Source organism: Sus scrofa, chromosome 14 (assembly GCF_054392235.1).
Source record: "Sus scrofa isolate SSC_HxYL_T2T_F1_AM1 chromosome 14, Sscrofa_HxYL_maternal_Yorkshire_Landrace_v2.0, whole genome shotgun sequence".
Taxonomy (NCBI): domain Eukaryota; kingdom Metazoa; phylum Chordata; class Mammalia; order Artiodactyla; family Suidae; genus Sus; species Sus scrofa.
In genome coordinates, this window is record NC_139396.1 from 35,501,516 (window position 1) to 35,520,336 (window position 18,821).

At 38.0% G+C, this 18,821-nt stretch overlaps 1 protein-coding gene and 1 long non-coding RNA gene across 5 annotated transcripts in view; both read right to left on the bottom strand.

Annotated features, from left to right (window-relative positions):
- XKR6 (XK related 6) overlaps window positions 1-18,821 on the bottom strand; it is a 294,250-nt gene that overhangs the window by 232,649 nt on the left and 42,780 nt on the right. The window lies entirely within an intron of this gene.
- On the bottom strand, window positions 12,281-18,756 carry LOC146396490 (uncharacterized). The gene is made up of 2 exons (XR_014828477.1): window positions 15,155-18,756; window positions 12,281-12,909 (listed from the first exon to the last, which is right to left on the bottom strand). It is a non-coding gene; the product is annotated as an uncharacterized LOC146396490 (long non-coding RNA).

Genomic DNA, 18,821 nt, shown 5'->3' on the forward strand with positions numbered 1-18,821 from the left:
GCCCTATATGAAACAGGCAGCAACTCCTTTCCATCTTCAAAGACAGGAGAGGATCTTCCCATCACTTTATTCAATGTAAAGAACATTCTTAAAACTTCTTAGAAACTGAACACTTGCTAAAACTCTGCTCTTAAAATCCATCCTAGAAAAAATTTATAAATATAAGGATCATAAGGAGATCCTACAGGTACTTGCCACAATGAATCGCATATACTTAGGAAAGATCCATGTTAAGTCTTATGTCTAAATATTGGCAGATACTGGAATTCCCTGGTGGCTCAGTGGGTTAGGGATCTGGTGTTGTCACTGCTGTGGTGTGGATCTGATCCCTGGCCCTGGAACCTCCACATGCCGTGTGTGCAGCCAAAAAACTTTTTTTAATTTTAAAATAACATTGGAAGGCACGGCTTTCCCATCATCTTCTCTGATTACTGTAAATAACTAGCAATTAGAATCAGAATTTGTTTCTTCATCTTTTTAGGGCTGTACCCACAGCACATGGAAATTCCCAGGCTAGGGGTCAAATTGGAGTTGCAGCTGCTGGCCTATGCCACAGCCACAGAAAAACCAGATCTGAGCCACATGTGCTACCTACACCACAGCTCACAGCAACACTGGATCCTTAACCCACTGAAAGAGGCCAGTGATCAAACCCACATCCTCACAGACACTGTGTCGGGTTCTTAGCCCACTGAGCCACAAGGGGAACTCCTAGAATCAGAATTTATTTGAGGAACAGAACACTGGCTGTGTACCTAACATAAGAAAACTACATTTTTAAAACAAATTTCTACTGTTAACAATTATCATTCAACATAGAATGTCATAGGTATCTGAACTGCACTGAATGAATGCTATGATTTGATATCTGAACTATACTATTGGTTCTCAGATGGTTTGCCTACATTTCTTTTCCATTCTATATTAAACTGAGAAGGTATGAAGAAGCAGAATTATCTCATTTAATTTTAGCTCTCCCTTCTGGGCCCTCTCTATATATAACAAATGAAGTAGCCAGTTTTTTAAAAAGTCAAAATCAAAATGCTCTTACAACCAAGGGGGTCTTCAAGTTGATGAAAACAGGGAAATTGGGATTGACATAACAGGAAGGACAATTAGATAAATTCCCAGTTCTCTGAATCTTCATAAATGACTAGATTTATTTGAAGTGTTTTATATTCTCAAAATAGGAACAACCAGATAAAAGAGATAATTTATGTCCCTAGTAAGAAGTACTTTACAGTGAAGTATTTGTACTACTTATTAGCTGATACTAAAAAATTGGCCTCCCGCTGAAATTTTCAATAACATACTAATATACAGTCAGCTAGTTAACACATTCTCGATAATTTTTAGTTACTTGATGATTAATAAAAGTAATTAGTCTTCTAACCCATTCTATGGTGATTTCACAGTAAAACCACTAACTAAAACACAAACTTAAATTTTAATTGACTAAAATTTACCTTCTTGGCCTTCATGACAAGGTTGTTATCTTATAAAAGCAAACTCTTTTCTCCGTGAAATAAGATTAAAATTCTTCACTTTCTGTACAGAAAACTAGAACTTTCTCTAAATGAAACAAAAACAGACTATTAAAACAGTTTAGGGAACAAAAACTCACAGGTAACATTTATGACATAACTCAATGACAAGAATCCTCACAAACTCTACAGTACAGGGCAGGCAAGGACAAACCACCAGCAGCCAGAAGACAGTATTACTAATGACTATGCCAAAGAAAGCAGAGAAAGCAATGGGATGCCTGCGGGCTGGCAGAACAGGAGAACTCCCAGAGCCCTCTGGAAAGTCAGTAGAAAGCACAATGGACCAATCTCAGGTTAGCAACTGAAACTCAAAGGGGCTCTGCCCAGTCCAATAGTAGGTGAGTGCACGTCTGAAAGGGCTGCAGCAGTTTGTCTCCATGGACTCTTGAAACTGACCCTCCAGGACCCCCTTCCAGGACACGGATCCACAATGAGGAGAAAATGCTTTGAGTGGAATCAAAATTAGGCAAAACAGGAACCACAAAGAAAGAAAGAGCAGGTCTAGATAAAACTGATAGAGAGGAATTAGGAAACCCCAGAAAGCAAGCTGTCTGTGCAAAAACCACCATAGAAGCTGTACAACAGAAGAAGTATTATGGGGGAGGGGGAACAAATTAAATTAACCCTCCTTCGAAGAGATGAAGAAAATTAACTTCACATAAAAATGAACAAAAGGGAGTTTCCACTGTGGCACAGCAGAAACAAATCTGACTAGGAATCATGAGGTTGCAGGTTCTATCCCTGGCCTTGCTCAGTGGGTTAAGGACCCAGTGTTGCCGTGAGCTGTAGGCCAACAGCTGTAGCTCCAACTGGACCCCTAGCCTGGGAACCTCCATATGCTGCGGGTGTGGTCCTAAAAAGCAAAAAAAAAAAAACAAAAAACAACAACAACAAAAAAACGAACAACAGAATCTACGGATGTCAGATACCATACAAAATTACTATAAGGAAGAGTTATTAAACAGCTAATATCCCTACAGACAATAAAAGCATGCCCTAATTCGAAGCCAGATAAAAGATACTAAATGACACAGGCATGAAAAAATTTCAAAAATTTTTAATTCACAAAAGATGTGATTCAAAGGTGACTCAGGAAACTCAAGAAAGAATGACAAATAAAAGAAAGCACCATTTTAGAAATGAACATTATGGAGTTTCATGGTGGCCTAGCAGTTGAGGATCTGGAGTCACTGCTATGGCCTGAGTCACTGCTGTGGCTCAAGCTTAATCCCTGGCCCAGGAGCTTTGCATGCCACAGGCATGGCAAAAAAAAAAAAGAGAGAGAAAAATGAAGATTATTTTAGAAGAGTAAATAAACATAAACATGCTTTAAGAGAAACAGATGGTTAAAAGGAGAAAAATATTTAAATAAAGGAAAATGAAGATATAAATTAAAAGAATGCAAGACAAAATAACAAATATTAAAGGCGGGCAAGGAAAACCTAAAACAGAAAATAGGAATCTCTGATTAAAACAACAACAAAACAATAGAAAAGAATACTGAAAATTGCAATTCAAGAATATTTTCCTGAATGAAAAATAATTGAAGCTACATACGGAAGGAATACACCATTTGTCTGAGATTATCAACCCTGAATGAACAACATATTCTTTAAAAAGTTACTGAACTTGAAAGAAAAGTCTTTTGGACTTCTAGGCAAAAGCACAAAGAGAGTACATGATTCACAGAGGAAAATATCATTTGACAGAAATGATTTTTTTTTTTAATATGACAGAGAACTTTTTTCTTTTTTTTTTTTTGCTTTTTAGGGCCACACTCGAGACATATGGAGGTTCCCAGGCTACAGGTCTAATCAGAACTACAGCTGCTGGCCTACGCCACAGCCACAGCAACACCAGATCTGAGCCACATCTGTAACCTACACCACAGCTCACGGCAACATCAGATCCTTAATCCACTGAGCAAGGCCAGGGATTGAACCCACAACCTCATGTTTTCTAGTAGGATTCATTTCTGCTATGCCACATTGGGAACTCCTAGAAACATATTAAAGCTACTTAAGAAAATGCAAGTTAAAAAATTTATATCCAGCAAAAGTACCTTTCATGTGTCAAGTATTAAGGGGACAGCTACCACTACACAAGAAGTCAAGCTAGGAGTTCCCATCTCAGCTCAGTGGTTAACGAATCTGACGAGGAACCATGAGGTTGCAGGTCCGATCCCTGGCCTCACGCAGTGGGTTAAGGATCTGGTGTTGCTGTGAGCTGTGATATAAGCCGGCAGCAACAGCTCTGATTAGACCCCTAGTCTGGGAACCTCCACATGCTGCAGGTGCAGTCCTAAAAGGACAAAAGACAAAAAAAAAAAAGAAGTCAAGCATTAGAAAACTATATGGCTAAACTAAAATGGCTATAGAAAGACTGGTATGAGCAAAAACTAACAGTTACTTGCAGAACTAAGATTAAATGGGTGTTAAAAGAGAGATCATAATAGTCAATGACTATATAACATGATGACACAGTATAACTATTAAAAGCAATCAGGAGACTGGGAATAGCATATACCAAAAAAAAAAAAAAAAAAAAAAAAAAAAAAAGTCTTTTGATTCTGACTCCACAAGATAAATAAAAGCCCTTATCTCCAGAGCCCTTCCTTATTCATACACTAATACTAACAGCTAGGTTTGATACTACAAGGGAAGAAAGAGAAAAAAATCAATTGTATTTCTATAAACCAACAGAAATTGAAATTAATAAAATACTATTAATAATAGTATCAGAAAATATAACATATTTAGGGATAAATCTGATGAAAGACACACAAGAAATTGACACTGAAAACTATAAAATAATGCTGAGAGAAACTAAAGACTACTTAAATAGAGAAGTATGTCATGTTCTTGGATCAGAATTTTCAATATTGTTAAGATTTCAGTTCTACCCAAACTGATCGACAAATTCAACATGATCCCTATCCATCTACACTATTTTGTAGAAACTGACAAATTGGCTCCAAAATGCATACGAAAATGCAAAAGACCAAGAAGAGCCAAAACAACTTTCAGGAAGAAGAATGTTTGAGGACTTAAGAGTACATGGTTTCAAGACTAATTTTTAAAGTTACAATAATCAAGATAGTGTGGTACTGGAATCAAGATAAACAAAAAGATCAATGGAAGAAAATAGAGCTCAGAAAGAGAATCACACATGCATGTCAACTGATTTTCAACAAAGGTACAAAGGTAATTCAGTAAAGAAAGAATAGCCTTGTCAACAAATGATACAAGAACAACTGATTGTTGATATTTAAAAAAAAAAAAAAAAAAGGACCTGGAGTTCCCATCGTCACTCAGCGATTCATGAACCCCGCTAGAATCCATGACGACTCGGGTTTGATCCCTGGCCTCACACAGTGGGTTAAGGATCCAGCATTGCTGTGAGCTGTGGTGTACGTCACAGACACGGCTTGGATCCCATGTTGCTGTGGCTGTGGCCTAGGCCAGCAGCAAAAGCTCCGATTAGACCCCTACCCTGGGAACCTCCATATGCCACGGGTGCAGCCCTAAAAACACAAAAAGACAAAGAAAAAAAAAAAAAAGAACTGACCCATACTTCATATTATATATAAAAAATAAATGGCTCATAGACCTAAGTGTAAAACCTAAAACTATAAAACTTCTAGAAGAAAACACAGACGAAAATCCTCACGTTTTGGGGTTTGGCAAAGAGCTCTAAAATATAATACCAAAAGCACAATCCATTAAAAAAAATAATAAATCAATAAAATAAACTTCATCAAATTACAAACTTCTGCTCATTAGAAGATACTGTTATAAGAATGAAGACAAGCCAGAGACTAGGAGAATATATTTCCAAAGCATGTATGTGATAAAATACTCGAGTCCAAAATAAAGATTTCCCAGTACTCGATAGTAAGAAATTAAACCCCAATCTAAAAATGGGCATGAAACAAGATATTTTACCAAAGAAGATACATGAATGGTAATAAGTACATGAAAATATGCTCTATGTTATTAGTCATTAGAGAAACACAAACTGAAAATCACAAGATACCACATCTATGAGAAAAGCTAAATCACAACTGATCATAACAAGTGTTGACAAGTGTCAGAGTCTGAATTGTGTACCCCAACTTCATAGGTTGAAACGCTAGAACCTCTGGGTCTTTAAAGAGGTGATTAAGTTAAAATGAGGGGCCCAAATCTAATGACGGGGTGTCCTTATAAGAGGAAATTCAGAAAAAAAAACTACCAAGAAAAGACCACACACAGAGGTAACAAGAGAGCAGCCATCTACAAGTCAAGGAGAAAGGCCTCAGCAGAAGGCAACCCTGCCAAAATTTAATCCTGCACTTTCACCCTCAAGAACTACAAGAAAACAAATTGCTGCTGTTTAAACCATGCAGTCTATGATATTTGATTATGGCAGGCTAGCAAACTGATACAGCAAGCATGTGAAGAAACTGTTTTAACTCTCATACTGCTCATGGAAATGCCAAATGGTGTAACCACTCTGAAAAATAGTAATGATGTCTTAAAAACCTTAAAAATATACCTACCATATGATCCAGCCATTCCACAACTGGGTATTTACCACCTCCCTCAAAGAAAAAGCCCAAAGACTGTATACAAATGTTTAAGGCATATTTATTTCTAGTAGTTCCCAACTAGAGTTTCTACAATGAACAGATGAACAGACAGACAAACTAGGGTTTCTTTAATGGAATACACACAACAGGGTGAATCTGAAAATAATTATGCTGAGTAAAGGAAATTAAGCAGAATGGAGCATATAGTGCATAATTTCATTAACATATAATTCTAGAAAAGGTAAACTAATCTATAGTGAAAGAGGAGATCAGTGGTTACCTGGGGATAGCAAGGGATAACAAGAAAGGGTTATAAAGGTGCACAAGGGCTTTGTAGTGATAGACAGATGTGCATTGCAACGGTGGGATAGATATTTCAAGACATGAAATTACATACGTCAAATGTGTGTTGTCTTCTGTAAGTCAATTATATTTCCTTTTTTTTTTTTTTCCCCAGCTTTTTGCGATTTTTCTTGGGCCGCTCCCTTGGCATATGGAGATTCCCAGGCTAGGGGTCTAATCGGAGCTGTAGCCACCAGCCTACACCAGAGCCACAGCAACGCGGGATCTGAGCCGCATCTTCTACCTAAACCACAGCTCACGGCAACGCTGGATCGTTAACCCACTGAGCAAGGGCAGAGATCAAACCCGCAACCTCATGGTTCCTAGTCGGATTCGTTAACCACTGCGCCATGACGGGAACTCCATCAATTATATTTCAATGAAACTGTTAAAAACTTACATATATGTGTATTATACATTTAACACTACAAAGGAAAAATGGACACAAAATCATCCATCAATAAAGGTTTCTGGAGTTCCCACTGTGGCACAATGGGATTGATGGTGTCTGCAGCAGCAGGGATATGGGTTCAATCCCTGACCCAGCACATTGCCACAGTTGTGGTGTAGGTCACAATTGCAGCTCAGATTCAATCCATGCCCGGGAACTCCATATGCCACAGAGTGGCCAAAAAAGAAAAATAAAGTAAAATAAATAAATGAATAAGGGTTTCCAACAAATTTCTTTCAGGCCTTGACAGATGGAGTAAGTAAAAAATTAAGAATACAGGGAGTTCCCATCGTGGTGCAGTGGAAACGAATCTGACTAGGAACCATGAAGTTGCAGGTTCAATCCCTCGCCTCACTCAGGGGGTTAAGGATCTGGCACTGCTGTGGCTCTGGTGTAGGCCGGCAGCTGTAGCTCTGATTAGACCCCTAGCTTGGGAACCCCCATATGCCGCAGATGCGGCCCTAAAAAAAAGACAAAAGACCAAAAAACAAAACAAAACAACAACAACAACAACAAAAAAAAAAACTAATAAGAATGCAGGAAAACATTAAGTTGGAAAATACAAATGCATATTCACAATGTAACTCTACAAGAAGAGAATTTCTCCTATTCAAGGATTTACAATGCTACACAAAGAGTGAATGAACACATTCGACCAGTAAAGAACATCTTAACAAATTATAAAAAGAAAAAAAAATTCAAATATTCTAATCATGATACAATAAAACTTAAAATTCCTGACAACAACAAAGACACCCCAAAAAAAGCCACTAACCTATCAGAATTTAAAATACTCTCTATATAATTGAATGTTAGGCAAAGGGGGAAATCAAAGACACAAAAATAGATTATCTAGAAAATGGTAAGTAAAATTAAAACCCACCAGGAGTTCCCATCGTGGCACCACCGAAACAAATCCGACTAGGAACCATGAGGTTTCGGGTTCAATTCTTGGCCTTGCTCAAGTGGGTTAAGGATCCAGCATTGCTGTGAGCTGTGGCGTAGGTTGCAGACTTGGCATTGCTGTGGCTGTGGCGTAGGCTGGCAGGTACAGCTCCAATTAGACCCCTAGCCTGGGAACCTCCATATGCTGTGGGTGCAGCCCTAAAAGGACAGAAAAGACCAAAAAAAAAACAAACCCATCAAAATCTATAGGTCAGTGTCAAATCTTTAATATGAGAAAGCTCACAGTATAAATGTCTTTTACTAAGTAACAATAAAATAAATTAATAAGCATACAAATGAAATCAGAAAAATAACATGAATCTAGGAAATCAAAGAGGAATTAATATCATCTGAAATCTGCCCCAAAATAAAGTCTAGATCTCTGATAAAATTCGATATGACCTACACATTACTAATTAGCCTATTTCAAAAGTTAAAGAGAAAAAAACATAAACAGACAAAACTGAAAATGAGAAAAAAAAAAAAAACAGGAAAGTAAAAAGAATTATAGGAGATTATTATCTTAATGCTGATAAATCTGAGAATAAGGTCCAATGAATAAAGTCAGTAAAACTGATTCAGGGAATAATAAAGCTAAAGAGGCAATATCTTATATGAAACTAAGAAAGCAAAAAGCTATCTAAAAATCAAGTCCAAAAAAGACCAAAAAAAAAAAAAAAACCAAAAAACTGGAGTTCCCATCGTGGCTCAGTGGTTAACGAATCCGACTAGGAACCATGAGGTTTCGGGTTCGATCCCTGGCCTTGCTCAGTGGGTTAAGGATCCAGCGTTGCCATGAGCTGTGGTGTAGTTGCAGACACGCCTCAGATCCTACAGTGCTGTGGCTCTGGCATAGGCTGGTGGCTACAGCTCCAATTACACCCCTACCCTGAGAACTTCCATATGCCATGGGTGCGGCCCCTAAAAAGACAAAAATATAAATTAAATAAAAATAAAAATCAAGTCCAGATATTTCATTTGTGATCTTATATACAGTCAAGGAAAATAGGTTGTTATAAAAAGCTAATCTATATGGGAAAAGAATCTGAAACAGAATGGATGTGTGTACATGTATACCTGAATCACTTTATTGTACAGCTGAAATTATCACAATATTGTAAATCAACTATATGTCAATACAATTTAATTAATGAAAAAAATAGGGAGTTCTGTCGTGGCTCAGTGGTTAACAAACCCGACTGGCATCCATGAGGACACAGGTTTGATCCCTGTCCCCGCTCAGTGGGTGAAGGATCTGGCGTTGCCATGTGCTGTGGTGTAGGTCGAAGACACAGCTGGGATCCCATGTTGCTACAGCTCTGATTCGACCTCCTGGCCTGGGAACTTCTACATACCTCAGGTGAGGCCCTAAAAAAGACAAAAGACAAGAAAAAATATATTAAAACACATAAATACACATCACACACAAAAAGACATGTTAATCTCATATATTTGAAAACCGAGTAATACCCAAATAAAACAATTTCAAATAGAAAGCATATAGCTTTAAACATTAAAAGTTTTTGTCTTTTTAGGGCCTTCCCCACAGCATATGGAAGCTCCCGGGCTAGGAGTCAAATCAGAGCTGCAGCTGCCGGCCTATACCACAGCCACAGCAACAGCAACAGGGATCCAAGCTGCATCTGCGACCTACACTGCAGCTCATGGCAATGCCGGATCCTTAACCCACTGAGCAAGGCCAGGGATCAAACCCACATCCTCATGGATTACTAGTGAGGTTTGTTACTGCTTAGCCACAATGGGAACTCCATGTTCACCCTTTTAAAAGCATAAGACAATGAGGCAACCACTTATTAAGAAATGAGGATGATCCATATAAAGAAACCATATCACTCAACCGAGGGACATAACAGAAGCCTCAAATTAACTGGAAAATCATGTCATTTTGAATTGGAAGACTCAGTATTGCAAGCCATAAGTTCACATCAATACAACTCACAAATCAATAAAATTCTAAATAAAAATCCCAACATATTTTGTAAATTTCAAAATGATCCTAAAGTTCACCTTGATGAATAAAGAAGTTAAGACTTATCAGGATTTTTTTTTTTTTTTGTCTTTTCTAGGGCTGCACCTGCTGCATATGGAGGTTCCTAGGCTAGAGGTCGAATCAGAGCTGTAGCCGCCGGCCTATGACACAGCCACAGCAACTCAGGATCTGAGCCATGTCCGCAACCTACACCACAGCTCATGGCAATGCTGGATCCATAACCCCCTGAGCAAGGCCAGGGACTGAACCCATAACCTCCTGGTTCCTAGTCAGGTTCATTAACCACTGAGCCACAACGGGAACTCCCTGATCAGAAAATTTTAAAACAAGAAAAGTATCCGATAACAAACATAAAGGTACACTAATACTGTATGGAGTTTTATATACTCAAAAGAATAAAACAAACAATACCAGGAATTAGCAAGGATATGAAGCAAACTGCCAGCAGGAGTGCAAATTGAAACAACCACTTTATAAAAATGTTTGTATCTACTAAAACTGCTAAGAAAATATATAGAAAGAAAAAAAGAAATAAAAAGCCTAATAAAAATAAATAACATGACAGAAAGCTAAACCAAACACAAAAAGGTTAAAGTGAAGCAAATTTATATTAAAACAACAAAACTACAACATAGCAATTTTACTCCTATAGAAATACCCAACAGAAGTGGGTACATAGGTTCATCAAAAGAGAGATGGAAGCATATTCGCAGCAGCATTTTTCCTAATATCCCAAAACCAGGACAATCCAAATGCCTTTGAGGGAATATTAGTACAGATAAGTAAACTTAAACTCAGACAACTGAACACTATACAGCAGTGAGAAACAGCAGGTCTACAGCCATATACAATGATAGCACCAAATCTCAAAAACAATGTGAGCTGAGGAAGTCAGATACCAAAGAATGTATATGATTCCATATACCACTCACACAAAACTCTCACAAAGATAAAACTCTTCTACAGTGTTGTAAGTCAATATCAGAGATTACCTTGGGGTGACAGGTGGGGCACAGAAGAGCAATTTAGTGACTAAAGGGTCACCAAGGGTATTTCTGTGGTTCTAATTCCTGATCTAGAGCTGGTCATGTGGGAGTATTCACTTTGTCAAAATTCGCTGAGCTAAAAAATAAAAAAGGACACTCAAATTCAATAATGAATTACTATATAAGCTTTGGCTAGGAGATTGATTGGATCCAGAAAAATTTATACTACTAAATACTAACTTGATACAGAAGGTAAATATGTATCAAGAAGTTCCTTGAAGAACTTTTTGTATTTGTATGCATAATTTTTGTATTCATAAAAAATAGAAATCAACTATTTTCTACTAACAAATTACGGCACAATGTACGACACAATAGAATCCTACTGGACATTTAACATAATCAGAGCTAATATATTCTGATACAGAAATGCATCAAGATGTTAAGTTAAAATACCAAATTGTAACAAAATGCACAATATACTCCCATTCTTATAAAAGTGAATAAGATAGAGGATCATTCAACAAACTTTTCATAGTGTTGTTATCATGAGGGTGAAAGTATGGGGGATGTTTGCTCTCTACATTTCATGTTCAGAATGGCTTCTATGTTTGAGGTAAGTATGTAACGCACTTGCGTAATCTGAAAAACTACATAAAAAATGAATGAGATGAAAATACTTCCAGAAGGCTTATGCCTTAAATCTTTTAAAAGCCCACAGCTGTTTCATCCTTTATGCAAAAACACTTGTAGAAAACAAGGTGAAAATAAATTTGATTAGATAGGACTTCCTTCTCCACATCCACATCCTCCATATTTGGTTATTTCCTCCCTGATTCCACCTCATTTCTTAAACTGGAACATCTGACTAGCTGAAAAGGGGGAATTAATAGAATGATCGATCATTAAAATTCCTTCCAACCTTGAAATCTTTCATTTTTTTGCCCTTCCTTTTTCTTCTCTCTACCTCAACAGTAATGCAGATATGCACTGTCCATTGTATGCAGTGATCCTTAGGCACTGGAGATACATCCCAAGAGCCCCAGTGGATTCCTGAAATCCCGAAAGTGTGAAACCCTATGTATACATACATACTATGATAAAGTTTAATTTATAAATTTGGTACAGTAAGGGGTTAATAGCAATAACACAATAAAATAGAACAATTATAACAATATACTGTAATAAAAGTTACACAGATGTGGTCTCTATCAAAATATTATAAAAATTTAATACCTTTTCCATCTTAACTAAGTATTTACCATGCAGTGTAGCCACAACTTTTGCAATTTGAGGTATAACAGCAAAATCACCACAAGTTTTTTCTTTCTTCACAGTTTCAGAAACAGAAGATTTGTTCTTACTGAAGATCTTAGCAACCTCAGTGTATGATTTTTTTTTTCCTTCCTTAAGTTGAGCACTTTTACCTTTTCACTTAAAAAAGCACTTTACAGCTTTTCTTTGGCACATCCAGATTGCCAGTATCACTATTCTTGAGCTTTGGGGCACTTGAGAACAATCACTGGAATACCATGACAACAGGTCTGAAAACCAAGATAGCTACCAAATGACTAAGGGATGTGATATGCTGGACAAAGGGGTGCTTCATGTCCCTGGCTGCACTGCCCAAGATTCCATCACTCAGAATGACATGCGATCTAAAACTCACGAACTGCTTACTTCAGAATTTCCATCTAATGTTTTCAGCTCTTGATTGACCACAGTTTGCGAAACCATGGATATGGGGGGAATCCTGTAGTCACTGAATGGAGCTTTATGTTCTCTTTCCTTAATTAAAATCATGTTAGAAGTTTTCCCAAGGAAAAAGAAACCCAAACAAGTTTGCTTTGTAGAGGACTCCTTGTGAGAAGCCCTGAAAAGGCACATTCCCTAATCTCTTCGAGATCTTTTTCCAGTTCCTGTTTTTTTCCCCAAATGATATAAATACTCATTGCATATCTGCAAAACAACATTTTTTGGTCCCCAGAATACCTAAAAGGTTGAAAATTTCTACTAGTATGGAGTTCCCGTCATGGCGCAGTGGTTAACGAATCCGACTAGGAACCACGAAGTTGTGGGTTCGGTCCCTGCCCTTGCTCAGTGGGTTAACGATCCGGCGTTGCCGTGAGCTGTGGTGTAGGTTGCAGACGCGGCTCGGATCCCACGTTGCTGTGGCTCTGGTGTAGGCCGGTGGCTACAGCTCCAATTAGACCCCTAGCCTGGGAACCTCCATATGCCGAGGGAGCGGCCCAATAGCAAAAAGACAAAAAAAAAAAAAAAAAAAAAAGAAAGAAAATTTCTACTAGTAAATGTGAGCAAACTTGAAATTGTCTTGATTTTTCCTTCCTAATTTTAAACCATGTTTATTGAACTTACACCCAAGTTGACTCAACCTGATTAAAACATACACACAGCCACACATCACAAGAATATGTGTGTATGAAAGAAGACACCATATTTCAAAATACTTATGTTTATTTTGGAAAAGTATTTTGTAGGACTGCGGGCAAGTGTGCAAGAGCAAAGAACATGAACACAATTTACTGTAATTTTCTACCATTTAATTTGTTCAGAATGGCAAGACTTTAACTTTGCTCATGATCAGTAAGGGAAGAATCTAATATAATTCTACCTGTGTAAACACGATGTGACATTTACCTAAAATCTCACGTTAAAAACTATACAGCAGAAGCAACAGAACAGTCTGAAAAGCATGGTGAATTCAAATCAGACAAATCTGAGTTCTAGTTTCAGAAAATCTAGACCTAAGATCTAGACCTAAGATTTGATAATCTCTCAGCAAGAATTTTGTTTCCAATTTTCTCGACCTTTTGCAACACATCCATTCATATTCCCTTTGGCCTCACATTTTCTCCTACTTTAAAAATACCAAATCAAATCTGTGTTTAAAGTTCCTAATAGCTCCCACCAGCAGGGGAAATAATTAATAAACTTGAGTTACAGTTTTGGCTATACAGAAGCAATGGGATCATTCTTATACTGGTTGGCAGGAAAGAACAGGATATTAAACTGAAGTTTCAGGGCAACCTAGAGACAGAAAGATTACAGGAAAAAGGAAGAAAATTGTAACCAAACTTATTAATATTACTTTAGAAAGAAAGAGGCCTTTTTAAATTTTCAATGTACATTAAAAACAAACATATGCTTTTGCTGAAGCATACAGAATTCAAACAGTATCTTAATGGGGACTGTTTTCCCTGAAAAGGTTAAATGACAGTATGGCTCTCTGCTCTGTCTACAACAGTCCTCTCTAAAATATTCTGGAGAAGGTTCTTGACTATGATTCCATAAAATTTCTGGGAACACGGCTGGTCTTATCCACAGCATTCAAGGTTAAATACATTTTCTTAAAGCTCGCTAACATTACATTAATTTTTTTAAAAGACTTGACTCTAGGTATATAATAAATTGTGGGACAGGGTTAGAGGGAGAAATGGAGAGAAGGACAAAGGAAGGGAGAAACAGAGAAGCCAATGCACCCCATCACTTAAGAATGACTTGTCAATTTGAGGATTAAACTTCTTGCACCTAAACAACTTTACTTGAACTTTTTCCCCAATAAAGTATATATCTTTATTGGGGACCAAAGATTCACATTCTCTTTAACTTCCGTAACACCAATCTGTTTCATTTCACTAATCTGTTTGCTTTCCAAAACAAGGGAATAGAATTAAGATAGTACCCAAAAGAAAGAACTAAGCCAGAGCAGACTGCCAAGAATATGACAGTTTCATCAACTTGCTTTGAAACAGAATAGTTCTTGTCTAGTTAACCCTTTGAACTGTTATAAACAAATTTAAATGTAATCAGAATTAAGTTCATCTAGTCGCAATTTCCAATCATGAGAAATTTCCTAAGCAGTTTTCAGCTAATTTTTTACTTTTCATAATACAGCAAAGATATCACTGGGTCACTGGGGCTTGAGAATAGCAAAAACTCTAGCTGACAGATGTGATAACAAGTTACGTGCTGAAATAGATGAATACCCAAATGGTTTGGGGGTTTTTTGTTTGTTTGTGTGGGTTTTTTTGTTTGCTTTTTTGTTTTTGGTCTTTTTAGGGCCACACCTGCAGCATATGGAGGTTCCCAGGCTAGCTAGGGGTCAAATCAGAGCTGTAGCCACTGGCCTACACCATAGCCACAGGAACACCAGATCTGAGCCACGTCTGTGACCTACACCACAGGTCACTGCAACGCTGGATCCTTTGACCCACTGAGCAAGACTAGGGATCAAACCTGCATCTTCATGGATCCTAGTCAGATTCGTTTCCACTGAGCCACAACAGGAACTCCATGGTTGATATTCTTTTGATCATAATATCAACACAGGGTAAAACTAACAAAGTTTGCTATTTGGAAGAATTTAAATACTGATTTTCAAATTAAAATTAGGGTACAGTTAATTATTCCCTATTATCCAGTGAATAACTATCAACATTCGAGGGTAAACTCAGTAAAGGAACTGAGACTGTATAAAAATAACCACCATCAAAGTAGATGAAATCTACATGAAGATAAGGAACTGAGTTCAGTATTAACAGTTCCTTTAGATAAAGGCTCACAATTGATCCAAAGAAACCAATTTACTCGGCCAGCAGAGAGAGAGCATAAAAAGACTATTTCTCCTGTTAGAAATAAGAAATATGACATAATTCATGCACATAGATGTATAATATACAGAGTAAGAATTTCTGAATATCTAACCAGTTTCACTAAGTTGAATAACTTTAGGTCCAGAAAGTTGGCTTTTCAGAAATAATTTTAAATATCTAAATAGGTCCCATTTATTTATTTTTGTTTTTGTTTCTATTGCTTTGAGAGACTGACCTAAGAAAACATTTGTACAGCTGACATCAGAGAGTATTTCGCCTATGCTCTTAACTGGTGGTAGTGGTAGAAGCCACCTAATTCTTATGATGAACAACTGGCTCTCCAATATCTCAGTAACGACATCTCCATCCTTGCAGCTGTTCAAGCCAAAAGTCTCATGAGGTATCATGGAGTCCTCCTTCTTTTCTCGCATACATAAATTAACTACACCAAAAGATCTCGTTGCCCCTTTCCATCAAAATATTTCCAGACTGGAACCACTCTTGTTACCTTACCCTACTGCTATCAGCTGAGGTCAAGCCAGCATTCCCTCTGGACTACAGCAAACACTCCTAACTGGGTCTCTTTCCACCCTTGCCCCTATTCAAGATCAATCTCAACATAAAACTCAAAGCAATCCTTTAAAAATCTATGTTGTAAAAGTTGGCCTTGTCCAGAGAGAAATGTGACCTTTGCCTCAGCTTCTGGGAGGTAATCTATGTACATTTGATAGAAATATCCTCATTTAGGGCAGGAGCTGATTACACTGGATCTCAGGGTAGGCTGGCCATGGCCAATAGTCTTAGGGTAGGGAATGGCCATGCCAAAACAACCAATTAAGGTGGAGGCTTTAGGTCACACAGTATCAACAGACCTAGAGACAGTCTACATAAATGAAGCCTCAATAAAAACTCTGGACACCAGAACTCAAAGTGAGTTCCCTGGTCAGTGATATTCCTTGCTCACTCATAGATACTGGGAGGGGAACCCATCCTGACTCCAGGGGAGAAGAGAGAAGCTACACACATTTAGAACTTTCCCAAACTCTGCCCTATGACTCTCCTCCTCTGGCTGATTTTGATCTGTATCCCTTTCCTGTAATAACCATAACCAGGAGGATAACAGCTCTCAGTGAGTTCTATGAGTTCTTCTAGCAAATGATTAAGGTAGTTCTGGGAACCTCATGAACTTGCAACAAGTGTCAGACAGAAGTGAAGGTAGTTTTGAGGACTATGCTCTCAAACCATGAAGCTGGCTAACTTTGGGAAGGTATATCAGTGAGGTTTTGTAGTTTTCTTGCAAAGTGACAGACTTTCTATCATACAGGTAAGCTCTTCCTTTCTGTTGGCTCCTTCTCTGCCGATAAACATGGCCTACACTCCCATTCTTTTAAAGGAAAACAAGAGGATACTCCCTCTCTCTTCTCTCCACTGACTACTTCTATCCTTCTCTTCAAATTTTCTCAGTAAAAGAAACTCAAAATTGAACCCTAAAATTTTCTTATATTCTTATAAGTCTGCTATATAAAGTTTCTATTCCTCCTGGAAGAGAAAGACAGATAAGGAATACAGAAGATTTTTATGAGCACAACTTCACATTCATCTGAGCTGCATGAGAGATGGAAACAATTAAGAATCCTCTGGCCAGGCACAAGGTTTCATCCTGAGGCCCCCAACAACTGGCACCTGCTTCTCCAGTCTTGATATGACAAACTCCCTGGAACTGTGCTCATTTAACAAGCTTATCTCATTTCTCAAAAAGAGTTCACTTGGCTTGACTATGGTCACCTCAGCCTTTCTGGCTTTGGACTTCCAAATTTTAAATGGCAGTATTTAACATTTAGGCAAACTGAATTCCCTATCTTACTAGTTAATTAAGGGTCAAGTATTTTAGAGTTGGAGTTGGATGTGTTTAAAACTGAAAAGAAAAATCTGCTTTCTAAATCAGTATGACCAAAGACTTTATAATTTGAATATTAAAGTTTTATTTAAAAGAAATAAAGGACACCTTCCCCCACCCAGAGGGGGAAAAGAATAAAGATTTCATAAGAGCTGCATGCTATCTTTATGATACAGATCCTTGAGGGAATTCAGGATCCTTAAATGAGATCTGAGAAGAACTATACACACTATATAAAATTTTACACTTCTTTATTTTTGGCCATGCCTGTGGCATGCAGAAGTTCCCAAGCCAGGGACTGAACCCAAGCCACAGGAGTGACAACACTGAATCACTAACTGCCAGGCCACCAGACAGCTCCAAAAGCTTCACACTTATTAAAGGAGGCACGTGCTGTTTCACACAATTACACAGTTTTCACATATTTAAGTGGTCTCTCAGAATGGAGAGTTTAATATTGAATTCTCACAAAGCACCTATCATCCCCTTGCAGACTATTATAGAAGGCTAACTGGTCTCCCCACATTTGCTCAAATCTCCTGTCAATCTGCTTCACTCCACTCCACTCTAGCACAGAATGACCTTCCCCAAAATTCAAAAAAAAAAAAAAAAAAAGAATCTGATCTTCTCCAAGCAATGGCTTTCTGGAGTCTTTAGGTTAAGTCAAAATCCTCACAAAACCATCACCATGTGACCCTTGTCACCATGTCCTGCTCTCCCCCTGCAGAGGTACACTTCAGCCTTCTGGGTCGGCTTGCATAGGACCCCATTCTTTTATTATTATTTATTTATTTTTTTTTTTGTCTTTTTAGGGCCACACCTGCAGCATATGGAAGTTCCCAGGCTAGGGGGTCAAATCAGAGCTGTAGCCACTAGCCTAAGCCACAGCTACAGCAACACCAGATCTGAGCTGCGTCTGCAACCTACACCACAGCTCATGGCAACACCAGATCCTTAACCCAGTGAGTGAGGCCAGGGATCGAAACTGCATCCTCATGGATACCAGTCAGATCCATCTCCACTGAGCCATGACAGGAACTCTGGGATTCCATTCTTCCCAGGCACACTCACCCCCTCCTGACTGTGCCCTCTGCCTCATGTATCCTTTTCCCACTCTTCTGCTAGATTCAAAGGCATCCCTCAGATAGCAGATTTCACAATACTAAAGAGGTCTTTGCTAATGCAAATGAAGTAAACACCCACACATGCCCACATCAGACACCCTACCTCTCACAGCACCTACCTACAACTCATGCTCAGTCTCCACCAGACTGGACACTTGATAACAGGAACCATGACTTTTATTTGCCAATATGTACAGTGTTTTTGCATATATCTGCTGAATGAGTAAGTATAGAAGCATAAAACATACCTTAAAAGTTTCAATTATTAGTACTAATTATACAGTTTTATTAAGATTTCTTTTCAAAAAGCCCTCTCAAAAGATGCTTCTTCAAAG